The sequence below is a fragment of the Falco punctatus genome, assembly GCF_963210335.1.
Source record: "Falco punctatus genome assembly, chromosome: 5".
NCBI lineage: Eukaryota > Metazoa > Chordata > Aves > Falconiformes > Falconidae > Falco > Falco punctatus.
In genome coordinates, this window is record NC_137584.1 from 79,326,843 (window position 1) to 79,345,822 (window position 18,980).

The 18,980-nt window shown below is 44.6% G+C and overlaps 1 long non-coding RNA gene across 1 annotated transcript in view; it reads left to right on the forward strand.

Moving 5' to 3' along the window:
* Nucleotides 1-18,028, forward strand: part of LOC308064597 — a 40,767-nt gene extending 22,739 nt beyond the window's left edge. The window contains exon 2 of the long non-coding RNA XR_013928452.1: nt 460-18,028. This is a non-coding gene — a long non-coding RNA (uncharacterized lncRNA). The remainder of the gene's footprint in view (nt 1-459) is intronic.
* The last annotated feature ends 952 nt before the right edge of the window (nt 18,029-18,980 follow it).

The following is an 18,980-nucleotide window of genomic DNA, read 5'->3' on the forward strand; positions in this document are numbered from 1 at the left end:
CATTCCAATTTTAATGTCCTCATGAGGTAGGAAGAAAAGTTTGAGCATCTATACCCCACCTGGGTTTTGAAGACTATAACCTAGCCGAAGAAACAAAGCAGGGCTTCCTGCTGGTTGTAAACATTCCCCTCAGAATCTGATGAGTTGGTAACATGAAAAAGGAAACAGACTTAAATCCCTTAGTACATTCCTCAGTATCTTCAGTCAAAATGACATCATAAAAAGAGGGAAATTAATTGGTAATTTCATCAACACTTTCACCCTTGTTGGTTAAATCTGAATGGTAGTTTAAAAGATACGTAGTTTAAAAGATATGTAGGCTGCCTTAACTTTGATGTCTAAAAGCTGACTAGTTAGGTAAAACCTGTCTGTCAGCCCATGTTGACTGTGTTAATGACAGTAATGAAGTTTCAGCTCTTGCTTGCATCTTACATGAACCATTCCTTTATCTTGCACCAGGTTATCCAATTCAGATCTTTAGTATGGAGGCAGCATGAAGATCTTTCCCAATACACCAGACTGTCTCTTGGGCATCAAGATTTATTTTATAAAAATCAGAATGAATGATTCTGGGCCACTCCTTTGACAGCTCTTGAATCCTTCTGGGCTTCTAACTGTAGTAACCACTGCCAAATATCTTTCTTAATCACTCCTGCAACAGAAATAGTTCTGGTTTATAACTGCATGTAAGCGTGACATCTGTCTTTTTACCAAAATAACTTGCTTTCTAATAATGTAAGATGGTGAAAAATGATGCAATTAAAGTTTTACATTTTGATAAGAGGCACTCTTAATTGCTTGGATAATAAAGAAGAAAGTATGTTTTCAGCAGTTAGAGAAGAAGCTACCTTTTGCAGTTGAAATCATGTTCACTTCCTCATCTTTGCACTGAATTACTTTGGGTGTCTTTTAGTTTGTTAAACAAATGGCGCTGTTAAAACGATGCAAGACCACATGCACTGGGGATACAGCAGTGCTGGGGATGCTACAGGAGCTGATTCTGAGATGAAGAACTGACCTGGCTGTGGACACCTGCACTCCAAACCCTGAGCCCCCCGCTGCTCTGCCCCAGGAACACTCCTGCTCTTACAGCCCCCATGTTAGCTTTGTATTTCACACAAAGAATGCTCACACCAAAATTTTTTTTCAGTATCACCTGTCAATCATCTATTTACACTCATCTTTACTGATCCATTAAAAATGTGGTTCCATCCCACTTTTCTTGGCTGTTCATGCATGCACTTCATTCAGACCTTTACATTCATCCAGACCCAGTAATTTTTTCCTCTGTTTATAATGTGAAGTGTGTTCTAAGGGTCTGGACACAACTGGGATGTGGAAGCACAGGGATCCATCCATCAGTGCTGCTGGACTCTACATTAGTCTCTGGTGGGGGGTTTCTCTAGCTCTACCATGTTTATTTCCTGTGATTATTTCTGTGCAATAGTGGCCAAGATCAGAAATAACCCTTTTTCAGGCATTTCTTTTGATGTTGAGTGAAATTTACCCTTCCTCAAGTCCTTTTTTTTTCTCATCCATTTCAGGAATAGGATGTCCTGTGCTGGTAGCTGCTATGACTCCACCGTTCACTGCCCTCAGCCACCTCCCTCCCCCCTGCGGAGCTTGCCAGTCATTTGGCAGCCTTGATTTTTCTTCTGAGCTTTACCATTGGTGCCTCTGTATAAACTGAGGAGGGACTCAGGCATGCTACCAGGTCATTGTAGAGCAGGATAAGACCCAACTGCCAAACTCACATCTTGGTTTCATCAGAAAGTGGCTTGTAAGAGTTGTGAAGTGCTCAGCACCCTAAACTAAGCCATAGCAGAACACTACAGTTTAGCTCAGATGCAACTGGTGTGATCTTCTGGCTTTCTGTAAGGAACCAGTCATTTCTGACACAGAGAAAGCCTGCTTTCCCCTTGGTAGTGGGTAATTTTGCTGTGTTCTTGCAATGTGAAGTATGAAGTACGATGGGATTGCTGAACATCCTAAGGCAAGCAACGTAACTCCTCTGTGCTTGAAGGTCTCATCTGGAGTGCTGTGTCCCAGCCGGGGCACCACAATTCAAGAGGAATGTGGACCAACTGGAAACAGTCCGGGGAATAGTGATGAGAGAGCTCAAAAACATAACCTATGAGGGAGGGCTGAAAGAACTGAGGTTGTTTAGAATAAGGACAGGACTGAGAGGAGGTTCAATAACATAAATGTAGTTATGTAAGTGGCTGCTGCAAAGAGGAAGGAAATAAACTCTTCTCTATATTCACTGTGGACAGGGAAAGAAAAATGGGCTGTGCTGGAGAACTGCAGATGGATGCAGCCTTGGCTTTCTGGTGGAGCGAGCGGTGGGCTGAATTTACAGGAGATGATCTGAGCAGTGGAGAAAGGGGGAAATCCACGGCTCAGATTGTCCTCACCAGTGCAGTCCACACGTGTAAAACGTTTGACCCAAAGCAGAGAAGGAGCCCGAGGCTGGAAGGAATGATGACAATCAGGTCAGCTGTGGGGAGAAACAAAATGTTTGTTTGGACAATTTGCATCTGTTGCTTTTCTTAACCGGATAAGAGAGTACACTATGTAATATACACACACCAGCCTCACTTACCAACAGAGACTTAAAATATTTATATCACGGACAAACAATACCAAGGAACTCCCCTACAAATGCAGTGATTTAATAAACACAGTACTGCAATGTAGCATTTATCTTTATTATATATAATCAGCTGTTGCTTTTACTTGGGTCGAAATAATATCAAACTGAGCCAAGGTAAGACGGGAAGGTTGGAAGGTTTCCATTTCCCCAGTCCCAGACATACACACCTTTTTGGCTTTTGCAAGTACATATAGGATTTAAGACTGTGTGAGGCACAGCTAAGCGCTTCCTGCTCCAGCCCCACGAAGGACTGTGAATCTCACTGGTCTCATGAGGTCTCCCCAAGAAGGTAGCTCCTTTGCCTCCAGCAACCAGTTGCTGGAATAAACATCTTCCACCACACCATCAAATAAACACGTATATATGTATCTAGGCAAAAGATACGCATTGCTTCCCCAGCAAAGGTCAGCAGGATATCTTGCTGAAAACACAGGCCAACCTTTACATGGAGACCTTTATTCTGGACAACAGGTACCTGACCTCATACAAACCCAACCCAGCGCTCACAATTCACTGCCACAGACTACAAAACAGTTAAAAAAATTGAACGTGTTACACTGTGACTTTAAAGACAGTTCCTAATTACATGCTAATACTACATAAATCATTCAAGGAATGATTGGCAGAATGAATCATCTATCTCAGAAGCTTTTCCTCCCTAAGTAAAATGCTATTAGTGCATGTGTACACAAAAAACCCTCAAACGTGATAGTTGAAGCAATGGGTATTTGTCAAAGGTATTTACATTATCTATAAAGGCAGACATTTTTTCATACACTTATGAATGTGATCCAGTCTGAAGCTTTACCTGTTTTCTGTAGCAATAGTTCTGTGGTCTTCTACTTTCATGTAAAATAGGGAATTGCCCTGAAGAGCATTTCTTCAAGAAACCACAGTTTTTAAATGAAGCTTTGCTTCTGAAGAAAGAACTTCACAAATTGCTTCAAGGTCAGAGTAGAAGTTCGCCCATTCTGTGAAGACTTGTGAAAACACGATACCAGCAGGCTCAAAGAGTGGTGAGAACAGTTCTTGTGCAGTCTGAAGATGCAAATGGATGTAAATACACAAACATTATACATAAGAAAAACTTACTCCCCAGGCAGCATGGTGCCAGAGCAGCGGTTGTCAGCAGATTTTGTTCCACATGACTTTATCCCAGCTCACAGTAACACCACCAGGTCCCTGTCACCTCCATGCTCACCCCAGCTGAGACCCGTATCAATATACTCAAATTATACTGGCCTGCGTGCTCCTTAGTGATTTTCAAGACACAGTTGGGTTTTTTTGCTTTCCTTCTGATCATTGAATTGAACATTGAATGAATATACACCTGGACAGCAACTTGTTTCATGTCAAAGCAAGGATAAAGTTGCCTAAATGGACATCACCAGGAAAATCATCTGTTAAATAATGCTGAATGGTCCGCAAGTATAGGCGCCAGTATAATCTCATCACAAATTAACTTAATTGAAAGTAGAATAGCCTCCTCCTGAAGAGTCGTTTACTTGCTCTTACCTGATCTGTTGGGAAAGTACCTGGCTGTGGTATTTCCCAGTGGTGGGACAATGAGATCTCTGGAGTGAAGAAAGGGATATTTTGAACAACACATGGATTACCTGAAGTTACAAAACGCTCAGGAGTAGGTGAGCTTCTTGAGGAGACCACTAACAAATGCTGGCATGGGTTCCCAGACAAAGGTCATAAGTAGTCTTTCCAACAGCCCCTACTGATTTTCCATAACAAGGCCTATATGTCACCTGGGTCTGAAATTCATGTGACCATAGGGTATGGAATATGCTGTAACACCTTTGGATGAGTGTCAGGATGGCTTTTCCTGGCTGTGCTGACAGCATGGGGCTAATGTGCTTTTTGGAGCACAGCAGAGGGGTGGTCCCTCAGTCGCCAGGCAGGAGGGACTGTACACCTGAGTTTCCCTGCAGAGTAGATGAGGACGTGCAGGGGCAGGGATGCAAGAATGCTGCATGTGGCACCTGGCGGGGGGAACTGCAGAGCAACCTGCACCACTCTGCAGACGCAGGTTTCCTGTGGTTCAGGATGAATTTGTGATGCTCCTCTTTGAGGCTGCCTGCAGCATTGTGGAAGATTTCAGGGAGACTGAGGAAATTAGTCTGTAGTGAAAGCCCGGGTGCTGTTCAGCAATAGAAGAGGTACAGGATGGCCTGTTTAAGGATTTCTGCTTCTTTGCCAGCATCCTGAATACCTGCAAAATCCCTTCTGATTCCCAGCTTATGCTTGGAGGGTCCTGGGGACATCCCACGTGGCAACAGGGAAGACAACAAGGGGTCCCTTTCCTAACAGGGCTTAAGACCAGAGCTGGGCATCGTACCTTGACAAAACAAGGGCTGCCGAGCACCAAGGGCTGAGGAGCACCTCCATAACCATTGTCCTCAGTCACAAGCAGGACAAAGGGAGTTGGCAGGGCAGCCCTGGGGCATGTCCTGGCTGAAACAGGGCCTTTAACCCTCACTGGCCATCATCAGTAAATACCCAGTTCCTCATTTGCCCTAGCAGGTGGGCCTAATTGCCTGACAGGCACCACAGTACTCATGCCATGGGGACCAACGTGCAGTGAGAAGAGGCATGGCCACTGCTTCATGGAGCAGTGACTGTGCAGGGGGGTGACTTCAAGGCCATGACACTGTGCAGGTGCTTCCGGATGCTGGGTAATTCCTGAAGACTAATGAATAGGTCATCTCCTCCTCTGCTTTGTGCCTACAGGCATTAAAGTAATAGTGCTGCAGTGGAGCTGTAGCTCCTTAAACTCGCATTTTGATCAGAGATGCCAAAGACACCTAGAATAAAGCATGCAGAAGAGAGTGCTGTCAAGGAACTGCAGGATGGAGGAAAAGGACATGGAGGTAGCCGGGAGTACGGCACAAGCAAAGACAGCTGGCTAAGTGCTTGGTGCCCCCAAGGGACATTCACACAGCCACAGAGTACAGGCTGGCGACTACCCCCTGAAAAATCTTCATCTGCTGCTTGGTTTATTTACTAGAAGTCCATTGTCGTGTCTCAGAAAAACGTGGGCTGTGCCTCATCAAGGCAGAAATGTGTTTCGTTCTCCTTTCTTATTTTGATGTATTTCACTTCCATATAATCTCCAGAGGGATCATTTAGCCTGTTCAAATGCCTTATTGAGGAAGGACTGCATTGTTCTTTCAGCCTTCGTGCTGCATCGGAATGTGCCTCTTCCTGAGCGCCCCTGCGCATGGCCAGCCCATGATAAAGCAGAGGCGGCTTTTCTCTCATTGTTTCGCCTTGCTTTCGCCTTTCTCTTCCCAGCTTCATTTGTCCGAATACTAATTTGTGTTTATAACAAGAAGCAGTTCCCGCACCTCCCCTTTGTCTCTTAATTGAAGGGAAACTGAGCAACAGGTGGATCTCAGGAAATATCATTAGTCTCTTTCAATTTTTGGCATTTCTTTGAAAGAAAAGTTCAGCTCAATGCAACTGGCTATCTGCTGTTTCCAGGCTAATTACTGCAGGACCCAAACGAGGACCGTATTCAAACACATCTAATTTAAAGAAGGTGAGCTGTTCGTCCAATTTGGGATTATTTACAGGCTTAGAGTTACACAAGTAGTTAAGGACTTTGATGAAGCTGAGCCGTATAATCAAACCCATAAAGGAAAATTAATCCCTTGAGTATTGCATAGCACAGAAATACCGTTCGTGCACAGAGACACAGCCAGCCACAAACCAGCGTGTTCATGTTTATGTAAGGGCTTCCTTTTAACCTATTCTTTTTTTCATAGAGAATAGAAACAGTGTATAAGGACAAAAGTATTGTTGCATGTTTGATTTTGAGAGGTGCTTGTTAATGGAGCCTGCAACTGGAAAAGAAAAGCTAACCAGGGAGACTTGTACCCCAGCTCCTTGGCTTACGAATCTGAAAAGTCACAGAGAAGGGGGAAGGATGCTAAAGAAAACAAGCAGCATGATCCTTCAGAGTGTGTTTTTATCCTGGTAATTCCCAGTAGGACAAAAGAAGCAAAAGCTCACAGTGTGCTCCTTCTATCACTTTGTAGACAAGCTCTGATTTCTGCTATTTTTAAAACCAGAACCCCAGGGGAATATTTCACCACTGAAAATCAGCCAAATGCATTAACGAAGTGCTCCACCTGTTACAAGAATGCAGGCAAGGGGCTGGATGATGGCAGCTCCCACTTGATGGCCAGCAATCAGGATATTTCTTACATGTGATAAACAGCAATTATTGACCAACGGAAAATCCAATCTTGCCATGTGCTTTGTAGTTCGAGGCTTTAACAACTAGGCAAGTCAGAGGAAAAGCAGGGAGGTGATAGCATCTTCTTTAATTTCATGGGTAGGATGGTAGGTACGCAGAAAGTCCTTTGAATTCTACTGGCTTAGTGATACTGACCTTTCACCATAGTCATCAGGAATGTATCTGCTTCTTGTTTCTCTCTGTTGAGAAACTGAGAAGGCTGGCATAGAAATCGTCTGACATGAAATGTGTCATGGGCTGTTTGGAGCAGGAGTAATCGGAGGGTGTTGACAACAGCAGGGCGAGAAGTGGTACAGCAAAAACACACACACACTCAACTACAAAAGCCAGGAAAGCCAAGGACAGTGAAATCATGATTAAGCAAGTATTTCTTCCCTTGACGTGGGAACCCGGATGCAAGTAGAAAAGCCCTGGCTTTTCAGAGATGCCTTTATAGTTTTATAACTTTAAATACCCCTTTTTTTAAAGGATGTATTTAGGAAGCAAAACAGTTCCTTTTTAGTGAATGATCTGTTTTACAGGGCTTAAAAATATGTCAAGGTTTGCTGCAGTAAATCCTCCTCATGCTGTAACTGAGTAATGTAAGCAACTTGGGTTGCCGTTTAAACAATTCCCAGTGTGTGGCATGGCCAGTGCAGTTTGAAATGCCTCTGTCTATCTAAACAGAAACAGATGTTTGAACAGCAGAGCTGTGCAGAAGTCATTCTTCAAACAGTAGATTAAAACATCTGTCAGGACCATTGGATGGGACCAGACAAGCAGCAGCAGTAGTATCAGCTGGGCCTGCCAGTCACGTCTACCTCACCCTGGAGGTGGAAGGGGAAGGATGGGGGGGATTTCATCTTGTCTTTGCCTGTGACATCCTCTTATTTTGCCATGTTTCTCCAGCCATCTGAATGATTACACTCAGTTGTGCGGAACAACTCACAACCTCTCTCAGCATTGCCTCCTATAACTGAGGTCATCTAGGTTTTCACTTTTCCTGTTAATGCCTGTTTCTGCTACTGCTGGCAGTCATTATGAAAGCTGTGAAGTGTTGGTGACATGCCAGGTTACAGCATTTTACGGTTATTTCCATCTGTCCTTCATGTTTCAGCATTTGACCAGTTTAGTGGCATTGCAAGCAAATTCTTCAGGCCTCATTGGGTCAAATATATGACAGCCGACTAATCATCTGCAACTTTGCCCACAGGAGCTGTGCCACAGGCAAGATATTCATTTCCAGCTAAGCAAAAGTCCAAACCAAACCCTTGGATTAACACCTCTTTTGCACTCACCCCCACCCCAAAATCAGAGCCAAGAAACCAATACAGAGTCAAGAAACGGTTCCAACTTCTTTGGTGAATCAAGTCAAAGCTCTGGATCCAAACAGTCTCTGAAGGGTACCATTTTTAACAGCCTGGATCTGAAATCTGAGCCTTGAATCCACCCTCTGTTTCCAGCCCAGATTTATTCTTACTTCTTGTTTCAGCGTCCAGCAGAATAAGCAGGGACAGCTCTACCCTCCAGGCTGCTCATTTTGGGGTGGAGCTGCTACGGCTGCATTTCCAGCCCCTTCGTCTTTCCAGCAAGCTCCATGCCCGAGGTAAGGTCGGGGCCAGGTCTGCCAGCCCCACTTCTCTGGTGGTCCCTGGCCAAAGCCTCGCTGCCGCGAGGGCACTGGTGCCAGTGCAGGCAGCACTGGGTCCCCTGTGAAGCCGGTGGAGCTATCCCCTCCCCACCAGCGAGTCGCTCTCTCACCTTGCTCGTCCCCCAGCAGCCATTAATTGTGGGCTGTAGCGGCAGCAGATTACCTCACGACAGCCTGGCAGATGTGCTCTCGCTGAATAAATAAACTCATTTATACGGCTGTAATGACTGTTGCTTCTGTGCTCTCATCATGAAAACTCCAGCCTATCTACAGCAGTTTATAAACAAAGCTGCTTTGCCTTTATGGAAAAGCAATTTGTGTCTGAGGAGCCTCGGCAGCAACTCGTGCCAAATAGAGCTGAGGCCATTTCTCGGGGAACAGGTGTCCGCATCATTAAAGCCACCACCCCCCTTGGCATTAATTGCTGTCCCTATTGGCATGCTGAGAAAAGAGACCAGGGCTTGTCTGGGCCATGGAGATCAGCTTCCCCGCTCCCTCCTCAGGGCAGCCCCTCTGCCTCTGGAGTTGCTGCGGAAAACCCTGACCCCATCGCTCAAGCGGTGCGTGGTGGATGGCCCTCGCTCCCCAGCAGCCTGGGCAGGGAGCACCAGGAAAAAGCCACTGGCGCGGGCTGGTGAAACAACAGCATTCACAGGGGGGAGAGAAGGAAACTGTTTATTAGACGGAACAAGTTCATTAACTTCCCTCTTCCCCTCTGTATTTATTTTAACTGTCTCCTTACTTCCCTCTCTTCTCCTGTTTCTTCCCTTGCTTCCTTCCATGTTACATTATTATTGCAAAAAGGAAAAAAAGCTTCACCCTGTATTTTCTCAGCCTACCAGCAGCTTTAGAACAACAACCTGCAACTAAAAAACATTGTGTCCCCAAAAGGCAGCAAAACACAGGCAAGCAACCTGCAGAAATAGAAGGCAGCTGAGCAAAACTCTTGGTTGGGTGAGGCTTCTCTCTCATCCATCCAAATCATTGGAGGTGAGCCCGTTGCTCCTGCCTGTCCCCTTGCCTGGGGACTTTCCTCCACCTCTGTGGCCCAAGTAGCCATGTCAGCCGTGAGCACAGATAAGTGGGAAGCTTGAAATTAACAGCACATCTTCCCCGCAGACGGTGGTGGTGGTTAGCACCACACACATGGTGTGTGCCCCGGGGAGAAGAGTCACGCCGCAGAGCTGCCGTGTGGTTGCAGTGACTTCATCCTGCTAATTACGGCAAGACAGGAACACACTGGTAGCATTTAGGGGGTTTAGGTTATATCCACACTACAAAGTAAACAGGCTGCGAGTGATGTTTTAGTTTATAACCAAAGACAGGGTGAATGGCTTAGTTAAACGCACTGGTAGCCTTGAGTTAGGGGCTTGTCGGAGCCAATGGGAGCTGGGTTAAAGTGAGCCAGGGTTCGTCCTGGAACACAGATCCCCTCCAAGAGGAGACATTGCTCTCTGAGCAGGGTTATTCTCAAATCCACATTGAGCCAGAGAAACTAATGTTTTCACAAGCAAGCAGGACATTGCTGCTCTGACAAACTCAGCCACGAGTGCAAGGCCTGGGGAACGTGACCACGAAGACACAGGAGCAGCAAGGAGCCTTTCCAGGGCAGTTGCCACCATCCGTGTTACACTACCCACGTCCACACGGCCCTGCTGGGTCACTAGCAGGGCTTTGCGGTTTGTCACCCCACCTCCGCGTGGCAGCTGCCCAGAGCAAGGGTGCCCGAACAGCCCTGCCTGCGCGCACTGGTGTGGGGTAGGGGCTCACCACCTCCCCCCTGCCCTGGTCCACTGGCGGTGGCCACACGCCTGCCAGCCCTGTGACGAGTATTTGTGCAGCTGCCTAAAGCATCAGGGATAATTGCCTCCCTTTCCCCACTGTTCCTCTTCAGCGCTGAGCACTGGCGGCAGGGCTAGCACCCGGGGCTAGCACTACTGTGGGCTTGCAGCAAGCCCAGCAGCACCAGCGTGCACCCACCCAGGGTGAGCTCGCCGCCGACCCTCTTGCCAGCTCTTTGGGATTGCAAAAGGGCACAGACAAAAAGGGTCAGGCACCAAAACAGTTTTTAGGGACAAACGCAGCAAGCAGTATTTTGCCTTCCATTAACTCGCTGGTTTTACTCTCTGCAGAGTTAATTACAAATCAGTTTAATTGTTCTCTCGCTTGATAACTTTTTAATCTCTCAGAGACTTGCTGCACAGCAGGCTGTAAGGTTATATTTTATCACTTCTCTTTCCATTAACCCCACCACGTTAGTCTGTGGTCTGCTTCCTCCCTCTCTCCCCCAAACGTTAACAATTAAATTGATTAAAACCAACTTCAGCAATGGCTCCGTTGAGAACCTTCCCTCTGCTCCCTGCCAGCTGCAACGGCTGCCACGCTGTCGGGTCATGAGCAGTGACTCGTCTGCCCCCCACACCTTCCCTCCCTATCACACCACCAAGCAAGGCAGAAAAATTGTGCAGCGACGCATGAGTGTGCAGAGAAGTGAGGGAGAGGAACAAAAAATCACTCTAAGGAATGTGCACACTGCCAAAAAAAAAAAAAAAAAAAAAAAAAAAAAACCAAACCCTTGGCAACCTGCAAGAAAATTATAAAAACAGCCCAAGTCTGCCAGGAATTTAGCCCTGGATGCCTTCCTACGACCGCTGCTGACTGGCATTTCCCCATCACTTCTCCTTTCTGATTGGACCATTCCACGTAGTATTAAGAGTAGCTGCCTCTTCTGCTGCTGTTACAGCCCTGCTGGATGTAATGCAGAGGTGGGAGGGAAAGTGCTTGGATCATTGTCTTCTCCTTCCTGGGCTGTGCCTGCACATGCAGGTCACACTTGCAGTGTATAGAGGACCCAGGAGTCCTGCAGACATTCCCTGGTAAACATGCTCCTTCCAACAACAAATGGTTTTAGCTGGACGTAAGAAAGATTAATGTTTCCTTATGAAAACAAATAATGCAGAATTCTCCCACAATGTCCTCAAACACAGCACTGAATCGCTGCTGGTTGTTCTGAACCATCCCGGTGCCATCACTGACTGTGCTTGATGCTTAAATCTGACTGTAGTTGCGCACTCTGAACTTAATTTTCAACTCTGCTGAAAATCCTTCCCTCAAAACTTGATCCATGACAACATTTCTTTCTTCCCTGGAAGATCACATTTGTTCTTTGCTTCACTGGTCTGTTTCAGGGTGAGGGAGAAATCAGGTGCATTAAAAGTATGATTTTCTGGTTCAACTTTTTGAACTGAATTATTTTCTGGCTTATGCTTTTGTTTCTGATACGATGTGTTCTTTGTTCACCAGATCTGCTTTGTTTTCTTTGTCTTATTGAGCATATCCATCTCTTAGTGAGGCTGGATTTGTTACTGCAGGCAGGGACACCCCAGACTTCAGAGACTTTCACAAGAAGTCTCCAAACAGCTTGTGGTTTATATATGTAGTTTAACCCTTGACTGATGTAAAGCTTAGAAGAAACCTTCCCACTGCAGCGAGCTTTGAATTATGCCCTAAAGAGAGGACACGGAGAATTTCTTTTGTCTCCATCAAGGCATTTCCAGGCAAAAGTAATGTCCAGAAACTCCCAGACTCAGTCACAAGGAGGAGACGGGGGGCTGACCAGCTGCCCTTGCTACCTGCAGGAGACCCAGCCACCACCAACCTTCCTATGACCCACCAGCCTTAATCAGCTTAGCTGAACGGTTACAAAACGGGAGAATGCTCTATGTGACCTGACCAGAGCTGTTCTATCAGATGAGGTCAAAGCACGATCCGTGAGCATCTGATAATGTTAGTTAATACCAGGCATGCATTTTTCTGTCTTTTACCCTAAATAAGCATATGATGGCAGAATGAAACTGCTGTGTGCTGCAGGCATGGAATGGGAAGGCATACCCTGCTACAGAACATGTAGAAGGTAAGCATAGGCAGGGCACAACAGAGAGCCATAAAACCCTTGTCCACAGGGTCCCCATTCTGGCCTCAAATTCATCAGAAAAACATTTGTGCAACAGAAGCTATGGATCCAAAGCAGAAATTAATGTGAAAACTTTTCACTCTGGAAAGCTCTGTAAAATTTCTTACTCAATGATTGTAACGAACCCTTCTCATTGCCTTGTCTTTGAATCTGCAAACATTTTGCTGGTTGGCAATCACATATGTACGTAGGCTGCAGTAGCTTGCTGATGCTCTATCTTTAAAAGCTAGTATGTTATTTTAATCCACGCTTTTCAGTCAAGTAATTTAAATGGGCACATGGCCTTAGGACATGCCAGATCAAAACTGTCACACACTTTCGGGAAATCTGGAATCAGATCCCAACCTCATAAGTCATCACAATAATTGTAAAGGATAAAAACCAGGCTGCTGACTTAATCACTCCTGAAATTTGTAACTATGTTTGGATCCAAACTCTGAGATTTTCAACAGTGTTAGATGGCTCGTTTTTCAGAGAGGCATTTCTGAGCATTTCTGAAAATCAGGCCTGAAATGAGACACCAGTTTGACACACAGACACAACTCACCCCCAACCACCCATACTTTTTGAAAATCTTAATTTCTACTTCATTATCAAAGCATCAGGGAAGAAGCATTTGCCAACTCCTTAGAAACCGAACACTTCATAATAGCAACAACTGTTCTCTTTAATGTCAGTTGTACTTTTTAGAGTGCTACTTTGCTTTTTCAAGTTTTTGGAGAAAATGCCTATGTGGTTAGTAAATCATGAGGGCTTTCAAAGCCTGTGGAAGGCACTAAATTAATTTTAAAACCTTTTCTTCCATCAGAAAATAATGCACCGGGATTGGTTACCTATCAGCTTGTACCTAACTTTTACACTATGTCAAGTAGAGGTATCCATTATACCCTAGGCTACATCTGTGTTTTCACAGCTGGGAGACAGTCCCCCAGTCCGGGTGCAGCACCGAGCCTGCCTAACGACTCTTCTCTGATTGAGATTTGGGCACTAGCTGTCCTCCTCTGTCAGGTTTCTTTTGCCACTGTGCCCCCTGCACGGCTGGAGGTGGCCAAGACGCCAGGGCACATTGTGCTGCATGTTGAACACGGGTCTAAATGGACAATACAGATTAATTCAATGCTCATTGTAAATGGCTCGCATGTCTAGTCAATCTGCTGGGATTATATTTCACAAATTTGTTCAAAAAGTGTTTTGGGGTATTTTTTGACAGATCGCATTTTTGCTTAGTCTCTGGTGACAGCTTCAGTGACTATGAAGATGAAAACATCCATTTGCAGTCCTTGTTACTGTTCCAGACCAGGCCATGCTGTGTACCAATATCAGCACAGTTACTGGAAGAGTTACTCTTGGGAGCAGTATGAGCCATTTTCTACCCCAATGAACTCAGCATCAGTTCGCCATGTAAACCAGAACCTCTTAGAGAAAATCCACCATGAAATGTCCAAAGTGACCTTTAGCTTACCAGTTACCATTCATGTAAAATGAAAATGTACTAACACATTTACTTGCTAAAAGCTGGATCTATTTCATGTTTAAAACTGTGATTTCCATCCTAGCTCAGGGACCAGTTTTCGTGCCTCTGCTCTGACTGCAGAGGATTACATTACTCTTTAGAATAAGCTTGATGCTTTTAAAAGAATGGTGGTGGGTGAAAATATCAAAACCCAGGGGAACTTCTGGTGCGAAGGACATGGAACTGAGGTGGATAAAGGCTTGGAAAGGAAAAGTGAGGAAGCAGACAGTTGCACATACCTGGGAAGATGATCGGTCCCACTTCTCTCATTCAGTTTGGGCTAAGTGATAATTATGGTTGTTCTGCATTCCAGAGGAGTATATTAATTGACGGCATGCAGCAGCACACAGCTGAAACTACTGTCTGACATCCTGAATTTCCAGCTGTTAGGATTTTCTGCACAGCTTTTATGCCACCCTGTGATTAAATGGCAGAGATTTCAGCATGGCACTAGCAGCCGTGGCAGCCACCTTGAGCTCTGGCAGGAATACTTAAGGGAAAAAGTCTGAAAAAAATGTCTCTGAAAATGCACCTTCATGGATTTTTTTCTTGGAAAATTTTCTATTTTGGGCTGATTGGCCAACGTAAATATCAAGGAGCAAATATTCCTCATGGTAAATATCTAGCCAAGGGTATTTTTGTACTTTCAACTTTTTTCATGGATCATATTTATTTTTTCTGGCCACCTCTATTAAAAACTAATGGTATAAGTCTAGAATAACTCCTCGAGTGTCTACTGAGCTACACAGATTTAAAACTTAAGTAGTGAAATTGGCATGGGGCAGAGAGAGGTGAACAGCACAGCCCTAACAGGGTGGGATTGCATGGCCCCCTTTAGCCTCCAGAAGCAAAACTCCATTTACACCAACAGCGACTTTTCATTTCCAGTCCATGGGCTGTGAAGTCAGTCCTGGCTCTCAACTTCACTACCTATCTCATGGCAAGGCCCGCAAAAAATAGTTGTGTTAATGCATTCTTCACATCCCTGCTTGGCTGATTGCAGGGTGTTTAATTCCACCCTCACCAGCCTTTCCGGGGCTCCCACCTGGAGCTTTGCTGTGCCATGGTGTGGTGTGTCCCTCCAGAGGCATCTCTCTTTTAGTGGCTGCTGAAAGGATCCCTATCTAGTTTTCTAGCCTGCAGACAATTTTGAGGGTGGCAGCTTTACATTAGCAAGGGAGAACAAGCTCGCTCGGTAACTCTTTACCTTCCTCAGTTGTGACTGCGGAGGGAGAGGAGGAGGCAGAAAAGGGTTGCCTTCCCTTGTCGTTTGTCATATTAAGTTTTACTTGCCTTCAAGGATTATGCACTGAGGGATGCCTCCTCTCTTTGTGCTTCACATGTGGCTGCTTTTACATGTGTCCAGTTATAAGCTGATTCCTTTGTAAGTACTCTGTGACGCACAAAAGCCAAAAGAGGAAAGAAAAAATCCCCACCCGCTCTGAGACAGTCTATTGAACTTTGTTTTCCAATTACCTAACAAATTGCTGACTAAGGACAGGATAGGGCGGTGGAAATATAAGACCTAAAGGCACTGTACATTCCTCATCTGTAATGACCAGAAAAAGTGGGTGTTTTTTGGTGGTTTTAGCCAATTTGCAATTTATCTTGGTTTTAGCCCAAGCAGGCTTGAAACCAAGACAAACATTCTTTGATGTAATCTAATTGTGACTAAGACCGTTTGCATAAAGGTTTCGCAGCTAGGATAGGAAGAGGAAAAAGACCTTGAAAGCATTCCAGTGGAAAAGTCATGTGCACCAGGCTTTCGGCTGCACCAATAGCACCCAACTGCCCATTGTTTTAGTTGCAGCTTAAATTAATACCTGACACCAAAGAAATTAAAGCCCTGCTGAAGTCATGTATTTGCTTATTCTTGGGTTTTTTCCAATCATGTTTGTACAATGATAGCTTCAGTTGAAGAACTAATAGGAAAAATGCCCTTCCCCTGTTTCTATTCCTTCCAAAAATATATTTAATAATCTAGCTTGAAAACTGCTCCCAAATACATTAGCAAGACCAGGCTAGCCTTACAAATTAATGAAACTGTTTTTGGTGAGGCTGGAGAGAGCCTGGAGAGGACTGCAAGAGGTCCTGAAGTTGCATGATGCAGATACAAACAGTGGCTGATTTTTTCTGTTACACAGAGCTGTGAGTGTCTCTCTCCTGAGGCTACCCCCAAAGCAGAATCAGCGACCCCGACTGGATATAGCGGTAAGATGTGCATATTAAAAAAGAAAATGAGGTTCCCCTTCACCAGCTGCCCTTGGCTCAGTGTGTGGAGAGACCAGGTTCTAAGGTCAGTGAGGAGTAGCAAACCTGAGACAGTCTGATCTGGACAACACTGAACATACAACAAAGGTGTACATACATTGATGTGATCCATAACATCCTTCTATACATGTCCACGTAAGTGGCAGGAATGCCAAATTTGGATTCTGATTCTCCTTTCCCATCCAACTCATCATCTCTAAATTACACCACCATAACTCTAAGAAAAGTCAGACCAAAGGATTTTTTGGGTGTGTCACAGGACCAAGAACATGATAGCAGATCACCATTTTGCTTGTCACTGTAACACAGTTGCTGCTAATAATCCATTATGGTTTATTTCCCAGTCTTTCAAAGGCAGACTTCTCCAAATTCCCACTAGAGACTATGGCTAGCATGGTCCAATAAGCAATTTCTGTACTAGGTATTGTAATTCAGCTTTCAATTTGGCCTGAAAGTTTACCAGCCCAGGCATAAAATGTGCTCATTTTACCTTTATACTCAACAATAATGAAAACATCCAGTGATATTTTACCCTCCTGCCAAAATACCGTCTCCTCCAGGCCTATGTCTGAGTCATAATCTGCAAGGCAGCAACTGTAATTTCCCTAGCAAAGCATCCATATGTACCTATTACGTTTGCAAAATCAAAATACTTGAAAAATCAAGATATTAACAGTTTAAAACTCATTCATGCTATTTAGAGGTGGGCCACTGTAATGAACAGGTGGTATTCTGTCTACAGGACAGAAATGTTTCTTAACTAGGCTGCTAAGTTTTACATTTCCATCTACTGCAAGAGATACAAGTCTTGGGTGGTGCCTTCTTTTTTTCTGATTTCTTCCATATCCTAAATAATGATCTGATTTTGAATTTCATTCAGAAATTCATTCTCTTTGCCTTCTTCATGGAGACCTATGGATTGACGAATTACTTTCCTGGGTAGTGGCTTGTTAACCAGCTGGCAGCGCAAGACGGGTGTGTAACGGGATATCGAGATCTCCACATTCTCAGTTCTTAAGTCTTTGTGAAATAAGCCCATAACGGGATCAGTGATTAGTTCAGGAGAATTTCTCTGGAGACCAGTAGATGGCTAATGTATACACTGTGTCCTCTAGGTCAACCAAAGTGGCGACTGAGGATATCTTAACAGCACTGAACATTACAACCCAAAAGAAAGTCAACACTAATCAAATCCAAGGGATTTTTTAGGTGTTACTGTTCTAGCAGCGTTCTCAGCAAATTCTGAAAAGCTGCAAGTTTGGGGAATAATGCCTTTATAGATTAATGCTGCTGATTAATAAGAGCTGTTATTTATGGTGAAAATCGCACGACCACTGGGTCTAAAGGCTTCTTTGGGACTGAAAGCTTTCTGTACAGAAAGTTGTTGTTGGGAAACAAGGGACTGGTGTGTTACTGTAAAAGATAGGTTGTAAAAGGGATGCTTAAAAGGGGCCCAATATGGTTTGGATCGCAGCCAAGGTCTTGCATAACAGGATGCCTCATAAAAGAAAGGCTTAGAGGGGTATGGTTAAAAGACAGACGTTTCTTTTGAGCAGAGATGTGCCAACGGGAGGATCACTGACAAATCTTTGTTCACTATTATGTGTGCATATAATTAAAAAATGTTGGTGTTTGCAGCCGTTCCCAGATGATGTTGACTGGTTTAGAGAATCACAATTAACACCCCCCCCACCAAAAAAAAAAAAAATAGAATAAGACACACCAAATGCAGTTTAACCAGGGGTATTTTTCTGTGGATAAACTGGTCAGATTTTAATGTCCTTCAAGGAGCAAAAGTAGGAATGCCCCCCAAACCTTGTGATCAGGAGCGCAGCATTCAAAGAAGGATATCATTGCAAATCTGGGACAACTGTCTTGCAAAGGCACATGGCAGCATGATATCCAGCCCTGGGGAGTCAGATGGGAGTTCAAGGGCAGCCATTTGCATCTAACAGGCAAGCCAGGAAACTGCTAGGTTGGTAGCAGAGACTTCACTGAAAGATGGAGAAAATTATCTCTGTAATGACAACAGAAGGTAAATTTTAACTCCAGCTTAATTGCCTGGCAAGTATTTGCATTTTCCTGGTTTACATTTAGAATCTACTAGCAGTATTTTAAAGCAAGCTGTGTAAAACCACCATTTCTGGCTCTTTTCCATTTCTAGAGGCAATACTTGGTGTCATTCTCCAGGAATAACCCAATGAAAGCATGACAGGCTGACATCCAGCCTTAGCATTAGGGCTCAGGAACTGAAGGAAGACTGCCTCAATGGAAATAACACAATCTCTTTATGATTCCTTCCCACCCCAATTATAATATTTTGTCTTGAATCTACTGCTGGTTTTATTGGAATATATTCAACCTTCCCCCAGCACCTTAGGGAAAAGGTTTTCTGTCCAGCTCCTTTCAGTAGCTCCTGATCAAACCAGCTCCTGATCAAAAAGGATCAAACCATTAGTCCTATACAAGAACCATGAAGCAGGGCTGCTGTTCCTCAGCATCTATGGCACAAGCTGCTTCCCAATCACACCAAACCTTTCAGTCAGTACATGCCTTGCAACATCCAATTGGAAAATGCCTACACCTGGCAAAGCTGGTTCGCCAGGACAGGTTTGGTCACAAGCCTTTCCTCTGCTCTCTGCTGCTGAAGGAGAGCAGCTACAGCTTATC